This window comes from Dasypus novemcinctus, chromosome 18 (genome assembly GCF_030445035.2).
Source record: "Dasypus novemcinctus isolate mDasNov1 chromosome 18, mDasNov1.1.hap2, whole genome shotgun sequence".
Classification (NCBI taxonomy): Eukaryota; Metazoa; Chordata; class Mammalia; order Cingulata; family Dasypodidae; genus Dasypus; species Dasypus novemcinctus.
The window spans coordinates 53,540,311-53,555,194 of NC_080690.1; the positions used below are offsets into that span (position 1 = coordinate 53,540,311).

Below are 14,884 nucleotides of genomic sequence, written 5' to 3' on the forward strand. Positions count from 1 at the left end.
CCCCAACCCTCCCCCCCAGTTCCATGGACAGTCCAACCGTCCAACCAAGTCTCCCTCCTCCCCCTCCCCTAAACCCCCTCACAAACCAGCACTGCCCAACTGAAAAGCATCACTGCACCACTGTCAAAAATGGCACTGTGTTACACCTGTTTTTTCCTCTCCCTGCCCTCAGAACCTCCAGTGGCCATTGCCTCCACATCAATGATATAATTTCTTCCATTGCTAGAATCACAATAAGTCTATAGTAGAATACCAGTAGGTCAATTTTAGTCAATGATTTATTCCCCAATCCTGAGGATTCTGGGGTGGTGATGTCCACTACACTTCCAATTGAGAGGGGGCTGTGTTTTCATAGGACCTATGAATACGACTCTCTTGCTTGCAGTTGTAGACTCTCTTGGTTCCTTGGTGTGGTAGGTGTCCATCATCACCTCCATGTTAGTTGTCCTGGGAGAGACCAATGAACTGGAGAGTAGGGGTTGCAACTCCAATGAGATTCAGGGCCCAGCTGGTACATGCACAGGCCAAAGATTTAAGTCTCTTGAATGTACACCTACCAACTCTAGTACTAACTATAGGTTAAATAGGACAGAAGAGCCATATGTAGGGAAATCACAATTAAGTCCAACTCTGTCACTCTGGTGAACATTAATTCAAAAGTAGGGCCCACTGGCAAGGCACCAATGTCCTGACCTATCTGCCTTGACTATATTGTCTAGATGTCTTTGGAGCCCTCAGGAGCCTTGCTATCTGGGATAGTATATTCTTTGGCAGTCAAAGAGATCCTGCTGAGATGTGCGTAAGTGTAACCTCTGGAATGACCTCCCAAATCCCTTTGAAGTCTCTTAGACATATAAACTCATTTGTCCTTACCTTTTCCCCCTTTTGGTCAAGTCACTGAGGGATTACTACCAAGCACCAACAATGCAATTAGTAAGGTTAATTTTTGACACTTGGTTCCTCTTATTCTATATCCTTGCAGTTGTATGTGTACCTTTGAAAAAAAAATTAGGACCAGAGAAAAGGAAAAAGATAAGGAAGAGGATAATAGTAAGTATAATACAAAGAAGATAGAAGAGGAACTATGCAAGAATTAGGCATTTAAATAATACAAGTAAAAAAAATCATAAAAAATACAAATGAGTAAGAATAAAAAGAGGTGAAATGGAAGAAAATAAAATGAGACAAAACAGAGGAAAAAATAGAATGAATTAAAAGGCCTGATAGATGAGTAGAAAAAAATAAAACAAGAGACAAAATAGGAAAAAAAGAAGAATGTATTAAAAGGTTGGACAGATAAGGAGAGAATAGAAGGAAAGAAAAAAATTTAAAAAGGAGAAGACAAAACAAGAAGTGGTGTAATGGAAGAAAAGCAACAGAAGTCAGAAGACAGAAGATTGAAGGAAAGAAGAGAAATAAAGTAGATTGAAAAAATAAGTAAAAGAAAAGAAAGGAAACAAAGGGAAAACAACAAACAAGAAACAAAACAGCAACAAAGAAACAACCCAGGAAAAACAGCCTTCCCTCTTAGGCCCCTAGAAACCTTCTCAGGCTGCCAGTGCTCATCAGTTAATCCCCTGTCCTCTGCAGGTGATATATCCAGTTTTAGCAAATAAAATAAAGGAAAAAGAAAGAAAAAAAATCCAAAGAAAACCCCCAAAACAAAACAGTGGCAACTTAGTCTACGAGCTCCCTATTATAAGGTGCTAGCTGCATACCTTAACTCTCCCTGGATCCCTTCTCTTAGGAGGTATCAGGACTCAAACCAGCGACCACCAGCATTTGCAAGGCTGGCATCTGTTGGAAACTGAGGCATGGTGGTCTCACAAAGGGAGACGTGCTGTTTCCATGGCTACACTTTTAACATAGGAATGCAGCAATTAAGCCTTTCCAGTCAGCAGGACAGAGCTGTAGGGGCAGGGAGAAATACGAGTAAACACACTTTGTAGTTTGAAAGGAATACTAAATCTTTGTACTTAGAGATAAGTTCTTTAATTTACCAGTCTTGTGAATGGGTAGTTACACTGCTTGTTATCTCGATTGTTTGAGTATATATAATGTCACATGTAGAAAATAAAGTTGTCTGAGGAGTGACTACTCGCAGACCCCCTGATCCCAGCTCTTTCTTTCTCTCTTTGTTTCACTCTCTCCTTTTCTCTTTCTTTCATTCCCGATACCCTTCGGGTCCAAATCTCCAACAGGCATCCCCCCACTGCACTATAGCAGTTCTATAGACCAAACAGGCTTTTGAAAACTTATCAGGCTCTTCCTGTCCCCGTTTCACTTAGGCGAGTTGAACTTTTAATAGTTTTCCGCAGCTAGGCTAGTTAGGTGCCCTCTCTGACCAAGTTCCTCTCTCCCTGGGTGGCTTGGTGTGACAGCCTACCTGAGCAAATTTTCTGCCCCCTCTCCCTGGTGCCACCTCAGTGCTGGCAGGTATCCTTCCCGAGATTCAAAAGGGGCTCAGGTGTCCACATCCCTGGAAAGGAAACCACTCTCTACCTTTTGCCAGACCCCTCTTCCTCCCAGGGAATGCTCCCTCCTACTCAGCTGGCTGCTGAGAGCCAGGGATTCCATGGAAGCTATGCCTTGAGGATGGAGCTTAGCCACCTACTGTTTCCAGCTACAGGGGTGGGCAACTCATGGTTTTCCCTTGGGCTCTTTATCTCTTTGTCCAGCTCCCTCCAGATCTATGTCCTGAGCCTCCTGCTCTATGGATTCCCAAAACAGCTCACTTGGGTAGGGTTTTGCCCCTTGTCAGCCATTTTTTGTAAAAGAGCTGGGCACTGTCTACCTACAATGGAGCTATTTTCCTGGAATCTCCCCTGAATTAATTTTAAATAATCCTAAAGTTTAATTTAAAGACAAGATGATATTGAGTGTCATAAAACTGTCTGCTTCTACATTCTAAGAAGGGGTCCATGGTTTTCACATGACTGGCAAAGGGTTCCATGGGACAAAAAGTTTAAGAACCCCTGGTTGAGAGAAAGGAATGAAGAATTACTGAGAATCCCAATTCCAATCTGAAATAGGAAAATAATCCCCATTGTCCAGTCACAATGTTTCAGTCTGTTTTTATCCATGGATGATACTTTTCTTTGGACCCTAACAAGCTGCAGAGAAATCAATATGTAAGTGATTTTCTCCAGAGTCAGAATATGGCAGTGTTTATTAGTGGACAGAAATGACAAGTTGTGCCCAGTATGCTTTCTTCTCTTTTATGATAAAAAGATGTCCAATTTTCATGTAGACAAATGGCCACTCTGCTATAAATTCATTTCCTAGCCTCACCTGAGCTCTGTGTGCCCCAAAATAAGACTTCAGGAGTGTGAAAAGTCTAAAGACAAATTATTGATATCCCTGGTCATTCCAACTCCATGAAACCTACAGCCCTCATCACCTAATTCTTAAATATGTTCTCCCTTTCTAAAGAGGAGACTAGATTTGGGATCTTCCATTGTCCACGAAGGGAGTTTATAGAAAACAATTGCTTCCATCAGACACCACATTCTCCTAGTGGGAGTCCTGAAACTGCCCCTTGGAAGGAAGGTCTGCCAGAAAAGAGGGAGCTGATCAAACCCTGGGCCTCTTTGACCCGTGTGGAGCTGGCCCATGCACAGTGCTGATGGCACGAAAGGAGTGCTGTGCCACGCAGGGGTGTCCCCCGCGTAGGGGAGCCCATGCGCAAGGAGTGCGCCCCGTAAGGAGAGCTGCCCAGCATGAAAGAAAGTGCAGCCTGCCCAGGAATGGCGCCGCACACATGGAAAGCTGACACACAAGATGACGCAACAAAAAGAAACACAGATTCCTGTGCCACTGACAACAGAAGCAGACAAAGAAGAAGACGCAGCAAATAGACACAGAGAACAGACAACTGGGGCTGGGGGGTGGGAAGGGGAGAGAAATTTTTAAAAAATTTTATTCATAGTCACATTCATGGAGGAGAAAGTCCAAGTTGCCTGCAATACTGCCTTTAAAAATAAAAACAGATTTTTTTTTTTGAAAGGGCAGCTATAATAGCCAATAACTACAGAACAGAATCTCAAAACTGTTAGAGGACCACTAAGAAAATTTGAGAAGTCAAGTATACCCCCGGAGTATCTGACCCAGGTCTTGTTCGTGTCCCTCATGTAGCAAAGGATGACCAAGTCATTGTGGCCTTGGCTCCAGGTGGCATACAACCTTCACTCCCCACTGCAAGGAGTTCTCCACAGCCTCACTGCATGCAGCATCACAAACAACAAAGGAGCAGCTACCTAGGGAGAAGGTGAGCTCGGTGTGGACCCTAGAACAGCAGTGTGGGGCCATACTGGGGACTCGTTGCTCTAATAGAGATCTCATTTGAAGCTGAAAGAGGGGAGTGGCTACCCACAGATATAGGCAAGGAGAATATTGCACAGCTACCCTGGAAAGTAAGAAAGGGCTCTCCGTGTAAACCCAAGCATGAAGTATACAAGGTCTTAGGAGAGGGAAGTGGTAGTCAGTCATTCCAATGGTCCAGATAACAATGAGATGGAGAGGAGAGGTAGGAAAGAGTTAAAATGTAAGCTTCAAATACCAAGACTGGAAGAATGATTTTAAAACAGAGACTTAGGTGGCATGGAAGAAAGTGTAGGGTCATACAACAAGGCAGAGTCCATAGAAGCAGAAGCCAACCAGAGACCATTCAGACAAGTGTACAAAATGAAGGCAAACATGGAAATCCCTGACAAATCCAGATGGACAGCTGCCCAGGGCAAGGGCTGCCTGGGGACTGAGAGGCAGCACATTCACTGTCAGGGCTGCATGTGCATTTGATTTTCTGAGCAAGGGGGTCTGAGTGCACCCCTGGCCACTGAAAAGTAGCATTTGCCTGAGGCAGGCAGCTGGAGAGCACCAATCAGAGGGCAGAAAAGAGGGTTAGTGATGGGAATCCTAGTGTGCATTTGGAGAGAGAAGAACACACACAAAATGTTCAGACAAATGCCAGGGAAGAGGCAGCTTGATCAGTGGAGTCAGGTCCTAGGTGCAGGCTCTGGGTCTGAACAAGAAGTGAGCAGACATTTTCCTTAAGGTCTGGACTCTGACAGGCAAGAGAATTTGACCATAGCTCTGAGCTTCACCCCAGTGCTGAGCAGGAAGCTAGTGGCTCCAGTAGGGTGGGGTGTCTCCTTGTCATCATCAAGAGAACAAGAGAGTGAGAGAACATGGGAAATGTCAGAGCTGAGTACAAGGAGCAGTGGCACATCAGAAGCCCAGCTCAGATTCAAACATGATGCATGGACAATGCGTACGTCAGCACTTCAGGTCTTTTTTTTTTTTCAGGTACTGGGGCTGGGGATTGAACCCAGGACCTTGTATGTGGGAAGCCAGTGCTCAACTACTGAGCCTCATAGGCTTTCCTTCAGGTCTTTTTATTTTTTTATGTATTTTTTTAATTTAAAAAATATTTTTAAAAAGATAGATTACATAAAAATGTGTTACAAACAAAAATATAAGGGATTCCCATATACCCCACTCCCCACACCTCCCACCCTTCTCCACATTAACAATTTCTTTCATTAGTGTGGTACATTCATTGCAATTTATGAACACATTTGGAGCATTGCCACTAAGCATGGATTATAGTTTACATTGTAGTTTACACTCTTTCCCACCCAATTCTGTAGGTTATGGCAGGATATATAATCGCCTCTATCTGTTATTGCAGTGTCATACAGGACAATTCCAAGTCCCAAAAATGCCCCATATTACACCTCTTTTTCCCTCTCTCTGCCTTCAGCACCTCTAGTGCCCACTGTCTCCACATCAATGATTTAATCTCTTCCATTGCTGGAATACCAATAAATCTATAGTAGAATACCAGTAAGTCCATTCTAGTCCATATTTTTTTTTCCTGAATCCTGAGGATTCTGGGATGGTGATGCCCTCTCCATCTCTAATTAAGAGGGGGCCTTGATCCCATATGGCTGGTGGATGGGACTCCCTTGCTTGTAGTTGAAAACTTTCTCGGTTCCTTGGTGTGGTGGTTGTCCATCCTTACCTCCTTGTTAGTTGTCCTGGATGAGTCCAATGAACTGAAGAGCAAATGTTGCAACTCCACTGAGGCTCAGGGCCCAGGTGGCACATTGACAGCTCAAAGATTCAAGTCTCTTGGACATATACCTACCAACTCTAGCACCAACTATAGATTCAAATGGAAGGGAAAGAAGAGGCATGTGGAGAGAAGTCACATCTGAGTCCAACTCTGTCACACTCGGGCACAAATTCTGAAGTAGGGTCCACTATAAAGGCACAAAACTCCAGAGCTATCTGCCATGATCATAGGACCTGGGTGTCTCCAGAGCCCTCAGGAACCCCACTATTTGGGGTAGTAGCTACTTTGGCAGTCTATGAGATCCTTCGGGTCTTCCCCCCATCCCCCAACCCATCCTATTATTATTATTATTTTTTTTAAGATTTATTTATTTATTTATTTATTTATTTTAATTCCCCTCCCCTCCCCGGTTGTCTGTTTTCTGTGTCTTTTTGCTGCGTCTTGTTTCTTTGTCCGCTTCTGTTGTCGTCAGCGGCATGGGAAGTGTGGGCGGCGCCATTCCTCGGCAGGCTGCTCCCTCCTTCGCGCTGGGCAGCTCTCCTTATGGGTGCACTCCTTGCGCGTGGGGCTCCCCTACGCGGGGGACACCCCTGTGTAGCACAGCACTCCTTGCGCGCACCAGCACTGCGCATGGGCCAGCTCCACACGGGTCAAGGAGGCCCGGGGTTTGAACCGCGGACCTCCCATATGGTAGACGGACGCCTTAACCACTGGGCCAAAGTCCGTTTCCCTATTATTTTTTAAATATATTTTTTTATGACAGAAGTTGTAAGCTTATAAAACAATCATGCACATGTACAAAATTCCCAAACAACACCCCTCCATCAACACACCACGATGTGGTGTGTCATTGCTACAGATAACAATATCATCTGATTGTTACCATGTCCATAGTGTACATTTGGCTCACATTTTCCATACTGCCGCAGTACCAATACAGTACATCTTTTGCATAGATGCAAGAATATTATATTATTACTACTAACCACAGTCCATAGGTCACTCTAGCTGTATTTTTCCCATGCTTCTCCACATTCCCATCACCCTGCAGTAGTGCTATACATTTGCTCCAGCTAACAAAGGATACTCTTGCATCTGTACCATCAACTACAATTCTCACCCACCTCTTGGTTTACTGTGCTATCCATTTCCTAGATTATTATCAAGCATTCTGTCAACTGGCATTTACATAACTAGACTACCATTTTCAGTCACATCCCCATTTATAAACTAGCTGTTACTCATTGTGTGTTACCATCCACTCTATACATTTCCACAATTTTACAGTAAAGCTAATTAAAACTTTTTACATACATTAAACATGAGTAGTCCACTCAGTCCTTCTCTTATCTCCTTTAAGAATCCACCACCTACCACCAGGTCTTGAAGATATTTTCCAACAATTTCTTCTAGAAGTTTTATGGTTCTTGCTTTTAGTTTTAGGTTTTTATCCATTTTGAGTTAATTTTTGGAAAAGGTGTGAGATAGGGGTCCTCTTTCCTTCTTTCAGCTGTGGATGTCCAATTTTTTTCAGCACCATTTGTTGAATGGATTGTTCTGCCCTAGCTGTGTGAGTTTGACAGACTAGTCAACAATCACTTGACCATATCTGTGAGGGTCTGTTTCTGAACCATAAATTTGGTTCCATTGGTCTATTATATCTTTCTAGGCCAGTACCATGTTGTTTTTACCACTATAGGTAGGTATTATGATTTAAAGTCTGGAGATGAAGGTTCACATTTCCTTTTTATGATGTTTCTGGTTATTCAGGACTCCTTACCCTTCCAAATAAATTTAATGATCATGTTTTCAATTTTTTCTTTAATGCTGGTGTTATTATCGGGATTGCATTAAATCTGTGTATCAATTTGAGTAGAATTGGCATCTTAATGATATTTAGTCTTCCCATCCATGAGCAGGGAATGTTCTTCCAGTTAATTTAGGGGGTTAGAGTTTTTTTATTTGTTTTAACATTGGGTTGCAGTTTTCTGAATACAAGTGCTTTACATCATTGGTTAAGTTTATTCCTGGGAAGTGGACTTGGCCCAGTGGTTAGGGCGTCCGTCTACCACATGGGAGGTCCGCGGTTCAAACCCCAGGCCTCCTTGACCCATGTGCAGCTGGCCCATGCGCAGCGCTGATGCGTGCAAGGAGTGCCGTGCCACACAGGGGTGTCCCTGCATAGGGGAGCCCCACATGCAAGGAGTGCGCCCTGTAAGGAAAGCCGCCCAGTGTGAAAGAAAGTGCAGCCTGCCCAGGAATGGCACCACACACACGGAGAGCTGACACAACAAGATGATGCAACAAAAAAGAAACACAGATTCCCATGCCACTGACAACAACAGAAGCGGACAAAGAACACTCAGCGAATAGACACAGAGAACAGACAACTGGGGGTGGGGGGGGGAAATAAATAAATTAATTTTTAAAAAAAGTTTATTCCTCACTATTTTTTACCTGTCATATTTTATTTTCACCACTCTTTGACACTCTTAGTTACTTTCATTGATATAATCTTCATTTCTAGACTCTCTTCCAGGCCACTCTCTCCTGTCTTTTCTTTTTCGGCTCTAGCACACCCTTTAGCATTTCCTGAAATTCTGATCTCTTGCATAGAAATTCTCTCAGTTTCTGTTTATCTGTGAATATTCTAATTTCACCCTCATTTTTGAAAGACAGTCTTGCTGGATATAAGATTCTTGGCTGGAAGTTTTTCTCTTGTAGTATCTTAAATATATCAGACCACTGTCTTCTTGCCTCCATGGTTTCTGGTAGAAATCAGCACTTAATCTTAATGAATATCCCTTATATGTTATGCATTGCTTTTCTCTTGCTGCTCTCAGAATTCTCTCTGTCTTTGGCCTTCGACATTCTGATGAATATGTATCTTGGAGTTGGTCTATTTGGATTTTTTTGGATGGGAGTACATTGTGCTTCTTGGACAGGGATATCTATGTCCTTCAATAGGGTTGGGAAATTTTCTACCATTATTTCTTTAAATATTCCTTTCTGCCCCTTTTCATTCTCTTTTCCTTTTGGGACACCCACGACGCGTATGTTTGCACACCTTTTGCTGTCATTTAGTTCCCCGAGACCTTGTTCAATTTTTCCATTCTTTTCTTCATCTCTTCTTCTGTCTGTTCACTTTCAGAGACCATTTCTTCAAGCTCACCAATCCTTTCTTCTGCCTCCTCAAATCTGCTATTATATGATTCTAATGTCTTTTTAATTTCATTTATTACACCTTTCATTCCCATAAGATCTGCTCTTTTTCTATGTATGCTTTCAAATTCTTCTTTGTGCTCATCCAATGTCTTCTTAATATTGTTAATCTCTTTAGCCATCTCATTGAATTTATTAAGGAGATTTGTTTGAACATCTATAATTAGTTGTCTCAACTCCTTTATGTCTTTTGGAGGCTTATCTTGTTCCTTTAATTGGGCCATAGCTTCCTGTTTCTTGGTGTGGATTGTAATTTTTTGTTGGTGTCTTCACATCTGGTTTACTAGAGTATTTATTCTGGGTGCAGTTTTTCTCTGTAGTTTAGGTCTTCCTGTTGTTTCTCTCTTGCTGGTTGTGCAGTAGGAGCCAAGCATGTTGTTGGTGCTGTACGCTGTGGATGCTCAAGCTGCCCTCATTGTACCAGGGACCAATGAAGCTTCTTCCAACTTTCTCCTTTGCCAGGGGTAGGTACAGAGTCACAGCTATGTGGAATAATCCATGTGCAGGCCTAGATGTAGTTGCCCAGAGACTGATGAAGCTTCACATCCCTTTCTCCCCTGCCTGGGGCAGGGTTGGAGCTGCAGGTGTGGGCAGACCACAGTTGTCCTTGTAGACTTCTGATTTTCAGTCTATGGCAGCCAAAGTTACCTGCAGTTACCTGCATAAGCTGGTGCAGGGCTCCTCAGCCTCCTCCCTCCCAGAGGTGGGACTAAAGCCTAGGCTAGGGCTGCAGGCTGATCGACATGAAAGAAACTGTTTCCTGCTGACACTGAGAGTTTCAGTCAGCCCGACTTCTCCTCAGGCTGGGGACGGAGTCAAAATGGTGGCTACTTTCTGACTTGGGCTGGTTCATACCACCCTGTTCCCAGGGTTATCTCTTAGCCAGCCAAGTCTACCAATCAGTAGTTGAAATCAGCAGCCAACCATCTCCTCCTCTCCTGTTTCTGGGAAACGGAGCTTCCAAATCCCATTATGGAATAGCTCCTGGGGCGGCTTGTGCATCCAGAGTAGGATAATCACCAGCCTCCGTGCCTTGGCCGGTAATTTCCCGGAGAGGCTGGTGCAGGTCCCCACAGCTTCCTCCCTGCTGGAGGTGGCACTGGGGCCTAGGCTTGACCTGCAATATGGTCTGGATGGGAAGAAGCTGGTCTCCACCAGCACTGGGATTTTCAGTCTGCCCCGCTTCCTCGCGTGCCAGGCATGCAGTTAAGATGGCATCTCCTGGCCTCTTTCTGACTTGGGCAGGCTCAAGCTTTAGCTATTCTTAGGATTATACTATAGCCCACTGAATTTCCTCATCAATAGCTGAAATTGGTGCCCAACTGTCTCTTCTTCCACCGTTTTGGGGAAGTGGAGCTTTCTATTCCAGCTGTGAAATAGCTCCCGAGGCGGCTTGTGCTTCCAGTGGAGGATGGGCACCGGCCTCCGTGGTGTGGAGCGCTCTACTTATAAGTCTTCTCTGCAGATGGGCAGTCTCCTCATTTCATTCCTTCAAGGATGTTTCAGGATGCTCTTCTGGTCTCCTGGAGCCCCCAAACAGGTGCTTCAGCTAGCTCAGATAGCTCTGGGTGTTTGCTAACTGCTCTGTAGCAGGAACACCTCTAAGGGGACGTGGGAATATTTTGAAATCTTTTTTAATATGTTCATAGAGTGGAATGATCCTGGCGTATCCACAGGTGAACTGAGGAAGACTTGGCAGTGATGGGATAGAAACTAGAATTTTGTTAGTTTGGATTCTAAACTGCTCGGGAGGGTACTATCCCTAGAAAGATGATTCCCTATGTTTTCCTTAGTGTTGAAGGTACCAGAGAAAACGAGAGTCTCCAAAGGAGCAAGTAGAGGCTCTCCCAGAAAGATAGTAATGAATGAGAGCCCGTGTTGTCATGGAACCCATTTTGAGGGGGAGGACGAGGAGGAGGACAGGGCATATAATGTAAAAATATCATGGAGAGAAAATTAGGTTTTGTGGATGAATATTAAATTTCAGAGTAAGAAGTTGATATAGGGACAATAGAAGTTTTTTTGTTGTTTGTTTTTGTTTTTGTTAGCACAGTAGTTTTTTAAGAAAATGAGAGAAGAAAAATGGGAGAAAATAACAGATTGCAGATTATGGGTCCCGGGTATACTTGTGGGTTGATCCAGGCAGAGAGAAAAAGTGCTAAAAGGGCAGATTTACAGATTACAAATCTCCATTACAGATTACAAGTCCCCAGGTGTACTTGTGTGCTGTTCCCGGCAGAGAAAGAAAAGGCAAAAACAGGCAGAAGTTTAAATCTACTTCCTCTGATATCAGCCAGTTGACAGTGTTGAGAGGATCAGAGGAACAAATTAAAGAAGTGTAGACTATTTTATGACTCAGTTTAGCTGAAAGGAGTATAGAGACAGAATGAGTAAAGATGAATGGAGTCAAGGACCATTCAATTAGGATGGAAATAGACTTTCGTATATTTAAATGTTGGGGGGTATATATGAGAATCTCTTATGTTTTTTAATGTAACATTTTTTGAGATGTATATATCTTCAAAAAAATGCAGTTTACAAAAATGATGGGGGTGGGAGGTGGGGAATGGGTTATGTAGGAACCTCTTATGTTTTTTAATGTACCGTTCTTTGTGATCATTAACTTTAAAAATAATTAAAAAAAAACTTCTTCAAAAGTGAAGCCAACAAAGTAACCAAATAAAATTAATAAGTAAATGAAGGGAAGCAGACTTGGCCCAGTGGTTAGGGCATCCGTCTACCACATGGGAGGTCCGCAGTTCAAACCCTGGGCCTCCTTGACCCGTGTGGAGCTGGCCCATGCACAGTGCTGATGCGCGCAAGGCATGCCCTGCCACGCAGGGGTGTCCCCCGGGTAGGAGAGCCCCATGCCCAAGGAGTGCACCCCGTAAGGAGAGCCGCCCAGGGCGAAAGAAAGCGCAGCCTGCCCAGGAATGGCGCCGCACACCCGGAGAGCTGACACAAGATGACGCAACAAAAAAAGAACACAGATTCCTGTGCCGCTGACAACAACAGAAACTGACAAAGAAGACGCAGCAAATAGACACAGAGAACAGACAACCGGGGTAGGGGAGTGGGGGGGAAGGGGAGATAAATAAATAAATAAATCTTAAAAAAAAAAAATGTTGATGGGTGGAACCTGTAGAGCAGCGTTGGGAGGGAAATGAGCAGAAGCATACTGGGCCTCTCTTGGTAAGGGCCCTTGCCAGCAAAGCTCCTCAGGGAAGGGAGATGGTTTGGATGCTGGTGGAGGATAGCCATATTGGTTTCATGTCAGGAAGGTGAGCAGTCTGACACCTGATGATGGATTGAAGGGCAGAATAGGAAGGTGATTAAAAAAACAGTGTCTGCTCCAAGTGTCTTTAACACTTGGCTACTATAATTCAAACTTCAGTTTTTCAAGAAAGTATTCACTCTGTGCTACAGTCTTCTCACATGCCTAATGAGGAAAAAATGAGCAGCACCTCAGAAAGTTGTTATAAATGATAAATTATATTACATTTATAATTTAATGGACTCATCATCATCATCACTATTAGTTAACTGTTGATGATAAACTTTGCTAATGCCATCATTACTATAATTGTTAATTATACTATAATGATTACTATAATCATTACTATAATTGTTAAAATTTCATTCATTTTCATTCATAGGGCTATGGGTAATGGATAAACTTTGAAAGAGGGGCTTTGAAACATGGGAATGCTGGATTTTAAAAACAGAAGGTGGGATGTGTGGTGGGGAGGGGGTGGCCTGCACCTGCCTGCTTGTAGGATGGAATCCAGCAGCACAGGCAGCCATCTTCAGCAGAGGCCTAGGGGAGGTGGACAGTCAGGCTCAGTCAGCATTCGCTGTTTCTCCATGTGGGTGGGATGCAGGCACACAAGGACGGAATTGAGGACTTTGCCAAAATATTAGTTGACATGATAAAGAATACAAACCATGTCTAGAAAGAAACATCTGAAAACAGGATAGAGCTAATGGGCAGAAACAGAGGAAGGGTCTGCCAAGTGAAAATTTAGGTAAAGTCCAGGAAGTGCTATTGTGTGAGTATTTTAGTAAGAGGACTGTGATGGTGAGAGTCTGGGATCAGAGACTGTGCTGAGCAGGGCCAGTTCAGGCTGATGCTAAGGTCTGTGCATTGGCATAGGCTGTGCCACCTGCCTGAAATGTCCTTTCACTTTCTTTACTGACTCTATCCAAGCCTAAGGTAAGAACTGTAGCATCACTTCCAGCATCACTTCTTCTACTTAGCCTTCCTGGAATCTCCAGGAATGTTTTGGTGACTTTCTTTGTATTGGCTTAGCACCCTGTGCTTGATTTTTACAAACTTCTTGCAATGTCTTATATTTGCTATTTTTCTGTGTTTGCCCACAAACTTCTGAAAGGGAGGGAATCTTTTGTTGTATGTTTATGAGTTCCTGGGGTCTGGCACTATATCTGTTATATATTGAGTGCTTCCTATAATGTGACGATACTTAAGAAACTGATTAATTGATTAAGAAAACTGAAAAATTCAAAGTGCTTGAATACTCTTGGATTGAAATCTACTCTAATGCAATTATTTGTTGCATTTCTTTTTGTTGTTGATTTTTATGTTTTTTTTTTAAAGTTATTACCCACTTCTGAGCCCTCATGGTTTCCTTGTCTGTCTGCTCATTATTTTTGCTCACTGTGTCTGCTCATCTTCTCCAGGAGGCATCAAGAACCAACTCTGGGACCTCCCACATGGGAAGCGAGTGCCCAAAGGCCTGAGTGACATCTGCTGCCCACAGGCTGTGGCATCAGCTGGCTTTCAGCATCTCACCCAAGCAGGTATGGCGTCTAGCTTGCTTGGCTGGGTTGTCCAGTGTCTCCTTATCTTTTAGGAGGCACCTGGACCCAAAACTGGGACCTCCCATGTGGTAGGCAGGTGCCCAACTGGTTTAGCCACGTCTGCTTCCCTGCATTTCTACTTTTAAAATGTTCTTTTCATGTTTATGTTGCTAAATATCAGCAAAGTCTATTAATAGTGCTGAATGGTTAGTGTCCATATGTTGAGTTTAACATGAATCAAATTCTATTTTGTTCACCGAGACCTTTTAATTGAAGAAAGGACACATATACATGTAAGACATAACTTTGATTGTTTAAAATTGTACATGAAAATTGGTGAGTGACTTTCATGTTTGGAGTAGATGTAATTAACACTTGGATAAAAGGTCAGTTGATTCCATATCTCCGTAATATGAAAAGATAACTAAGAAGGCACAATTTAAGAGCATCTATTTTTTTTCCCATCTTATAAATAAGTTTTGGGGGAGGAGGTTAAAGTAGACACTTGATTTTTGTCCTTAATACCTTTCCCAACAACAAAACCAATGACGTTGTTGAATGTAAAATCAAGTAAAAACAGATTGAAGTGAAAATATAAAATCTATGAATATAAAACACGCAAGCAAAAACTTACCCTGAGGATGTTTCACTGACTAAATCCTGACAGAAAGAAACACTTTAATTTGCATAAATTATAGACTGGGTATTGAAGGGTGAATTTGGAACTAGCAAATAAATTAATAATGGGGACAACATATGTAGCCTGAG

General features: G+C 43.1%; 1 long non-coding RNA gene across 6 annotated transcripts in view; it reads left to right on the forward strand.

The window, feature by feature from the left end:
• LOC101411168 (uncharacterized) overlaps positions 1–14,884 on the forward strand; it is a 70,061-nt gene that overhangs the window by 43,556 nt on the left and 11,621 nt on the right. For all 6 annotated transcript variants that reach the window (XR_009181368.2, XR_011646424.1, XR_009181369.2 and 3 more), the window contains exon 3: positions 13,997–14,116. This is a non-coding gene — a long non-coding RNA (uncharacterized lncRNA). The remainder of the gene's footprint in view (positions 1–13,996; positions 14,117–14,884) is intronic.